A 3,893-nucleotide genomic window follows, 5' to 3' on the forward strand; every position below is an offset into this window, starting at 1 on the left:
TTAATATGGCGAAGACGGAACTGTAAAACTTTACGCACTTTTTGTGCAACCTTGTTGATACCGCGGATACGCATCACAAATCCAATTTGTATTTTTTAGGCCCGTAGAATTGGCCGCATTTCTTTGCCACACAGCGCAACTCTATCCCACGGCGTCCATCACGGAGTTTTCTTGTTTGATATTTCTCAGCATGCACCAAGTTTTCACGTTTACGGAGTGCAATCACAGCAGAGCGCTTTAGTTTACGTTTGATCAGGGTAGCAATTTGCTGACCTGCTCTTGCTGAACTGCAGCTTCGACTCGGGGACAGGAGGCAGCTTCCTGGAAGGTTGTCTGCCCTTTGCTTGTGGTTTCTTACCGGCCGTGATGGCAGTCATCTTAACTTGTTACTTACCACGTTGAAAAGGCGAAAAAAAGTTCGCCAAATGTTTGGAGCACATCGTAAATGAGCCACTCGATTTATAACATTTCTATAAACAATTTAATTAAATACTTTTTAATACATAGATATGCTGTAACCAGGCACTTACTTTTCCAAATTCCATCCTGCTTATCGGCATAATTTTCAAAATATGCCTGCTACTTCATTACTAATTACTCCATTTTCCAACTGCGTCTTCTTTGTTGGCTCAACATATCCTAAAAAGACATAAATTTACATTAAACAATAGAAATCTCGAAAATTAGCAAATGAAATACTCGCTTTGTTTTGTTTTGTTGTCAAATTTCTGAGAAATGTGAATTTACCACGATGCGATACGGAAAGAACAAGGACCAGGGATGTAATTTTAAGTAAATGTATTATTCACTGGCAAGGCGCAGAGCGTTCGGGGCAGCAATATTAATTTGTATCAAATATAACATTAAACGGTGGTTCTAAAACATTTTTTGATATTATTAACCAGAGTACATACATTATATGGAATTTTTTTCAAAAATTTATGTACTATATGAACTTTTTTTTCAAATATTTCTTAAGTTTCTTTCATGAGTGCTGAAAAGCAACTATGTGTGTAAGAAATTGTGTGTTACCTAAAATTTCACCTCTGGAAACTTTATCCCCATAAAGGACTTCACCACAGTCTTTTTACTGGATATACTGAGGTCATTGTGTACAAATACAAGTGAGATATCTTAGCAATAGACGTTATCCTGGGCCACAGCTGCGATCATCTGTTTTTTAGAGTTGCTTATTTTGGTCTAAACTGCGCTTTTTTGACCTGAGTTGCATTAAATAGTCTCTTAAAACTTGGTAGTATTTGTAGTTCAAATGGTAACATATATGCCCAAAAACTTAAAAAATATTAGATGATTGCTTTTTAAAAATGCTATTTATAAAATTTGGTTTTCCTTGCGACATTAGAAATATTCAGATTATAAAAGTTTTTCACATATGTTTTAAGATTTTAAAGCTTTGAAAAAGTACGGTAGAATGCAACAATGTGCTTGAATTTGTTTGCTTCTACGTCAGCTTATTCGTTTGCAGACTAGAAAAATGGCGAACAGCCATCAAAATACTGATTCAAAATACACACAAATGGGTGCGCGAGACAAATTTTGTAGCGTGTCGCAAACTAAAAAAATATTTTATTAGCGTTAAGACGCACTTTATTGAGTAAATGAAATTACATTTCTGAATCCAAAAAGTTCTTACAAGCTATTTTATTAACTATTTAAGCTAAGTCAGCAAAATTGGTTTGTTTATTGTTCAATTGAAATTATTGGCAATCTAAAAGTGTCGTTGCACTTATTATTACTTCTTTATTGGCAATCTAAAAGTGTCGTTGCACTTATTATTACTTCTTTATTGACAAATTCTTTATTATTGTGCAATACGATGGTACAATGCACTGAAGTATTTTGTTAGGTGTAGCGTTACGCTGACCAGTCAACCTCAATTCGGTTTTCTGTTGGAGTGGAATGGCCAGGTGACGTAACCCCCCCCTTCCCTTGATTGAAAACACTCCTGGGTTTTTGTATTTATATTTAATTCAATTGCTTTATGTTTGTTTGTAAAATGGACAAAAATTACGAACAAAGCTAAAGCAATTGCTGCAATGAATGAAATTATTAGCCAAATGTTGATTTGATATTTTTTCTTGTGGTAGGTAAGTTCTTCAATTTTTTGAGCGTTTTCAATTTGGGTAATGATTAATTCATCAAAAGTAGGTTCGACTTGTGTATGATTAATATTCGATTCAAGGTAACGTATTACATATTTCTGTATAAGTTTCGTTTCTAATTTTAAGTTCACAATTATCGAATGAAATGAGATGAGTTCCTATTAAATATAAGGTTCTTTCGTTTATTTCGATTCCTTTTGTATTTTTTATAATTATTAAGCCTTTTTCAATTTCCATAATTTCTTCTTTACTATTTTTAATTTTCTTACAATTTTTCTTGATTACACATGAATTAGAAACTTTCAGATTCTTTCTTTCTTAAATTTTTTGAATCAACATATCTAGTATTATTGATTTCTACAATATGTTCGCTTTTAAATTGTAGTTCCTCTAAATTTTTATTTGCACATGGTGTTATAAATACATGTTTTGCTGTAGTTACATTAGTCGGAATTTTAAGTGAAAATATAATGTTACCTGCGGAGGTGGCTGCTCCTAATTCAATGTTCTCTAACTTAAATATATCGATATTATATCTATAGCATATGCTAAATTATTCTGAATGTGCTCTATGCTATTACTGAGTGTCCTAACCCTTAGCAGTATGTCTAGATATAGGAGTTGCCTATGGATTTCTCGATTTTCTTGTTGAATTGAATTAAATTTAAGGGCTATTTGTCTTCTATCTGATTCTATAGCTTTTTGGATGCTTTGGAATGTTTTGTTGAAATTATCGTTAATTTTTATATTCTTATTTAAGGTATCTATGGCAATATGGTTGTTCGTATCCATAACTTTGAGATGCTCCTCTATATTCTGTCTATCATCGTCGTCCATAGTTCCATACAACCATTTCATTGTTGTACCTAATATGTTAATTAATCCTCTTTTTTTGTTTATGTGGTAATAGTGTGTAAAGTTTACTCCGTAATGTTGTGAATTCCTGAGTCAGAATTTGTTCTTTCTCGGTCAATTTAGAGTATCTAGCTAAATTTTCTAGTGCGTCAATTATATTTTCTATTTCCTGTGGTCTGATTATGTGAAGGATGATGTCAAAATCTGTGATCACTTGTACGTTTTCAAGTTTTATTTCGGCGAGTTCGTCTTCGTTTTTGATGTCTTCAGTTATCATTGTTGCCGTTGCTCCCATTATCAGCATTACGAAAATTAGAGGCAATGATATCGATAGCACCTGAAAATTTTCCTGGTCTTTTAATGTTACTTGTATGGGTGTTTTGAAGTGGTAACTTTCTGTATCTGGGTTCGTGCTTATGTCTAACAGCTCTATAATTTCTCACGTGTCCACTGCTTCTATTTTCAGTATAACTCTCTCTTTTCGTATTCATTTTGTTAATGATTTTCTCTTTAGTCCCTTTTATCCTATCGTAGATTATTTTTTTATCAATTTTTCCTGAGGCTACGTCTGAAGGTTTTGCTTTCAGAGTTGAATGGAGTTATAGGTCTGAATACATTTGTACATCTTCTCTCTTGTTCATAAAGTTCGGGATTCTAGTTCTATGATTCTAAATTTTTCTCCTATCGTATTGTGAAACCTTTCGATGTCCGAGTTCCCTGTATGACTATTGGGTTTGGTAAAATGAACTTCGACACCTTCTTCTCTTAAAAAGTCCTCTACGTTTACGGAATTAAATTCATTATCAGTTATAAATAGTCTAGGCTTCCCTCTCATAGCGAAGTACATTCGTAAAGTTTCGACGAATGTGATGCTATTTTTGTCTTCTAAAAAGAGTGCTACTGCGAACTTAGAAA

The 3,893-nt window shown here is 33.2% G+C and overlaps 1 long non-coding RNA gene across 1 annotated transcript; it reads right to left on the minus strand.

Annotated features, from left to right (window-relative positions):
* Nucleotides 1–475: 475 nt before the first annotated feature.
* On the minus strand, nucleotides 476–737 carry LOC118753823. Its single transcript, XR_004994840.1, has 2 exons — nucleotides 700–737; nucleotides 476–639 (listed from the first exon to the last, which is right to left on the minus strand). It is a non-coding gene; the product is annotated as an uncharacterized LOC118753823 (long non-coding RNA).
* Nucleotides 738–3,893: the final 3,156 nt, after the last annotated feature.

The sequence above is a fragment of the Rhagoletis pomonella genome, unplaced genomic scaffold (genome assembly GCF_013731165.1).
Source record: "Rhagoletis pomonella isolate Grant_MI unplaced genomic scaffold, Rhpom_1.0 Rhpom_scaffold_02888, whole genome shotgun sequence".
Taxonomy (NCBI): Eukaryota; Metazoa; Arthropoda; class Insecta; order Diptera; family Tephritidae; genus Rhagoletis; species Rhagoletis pomonella.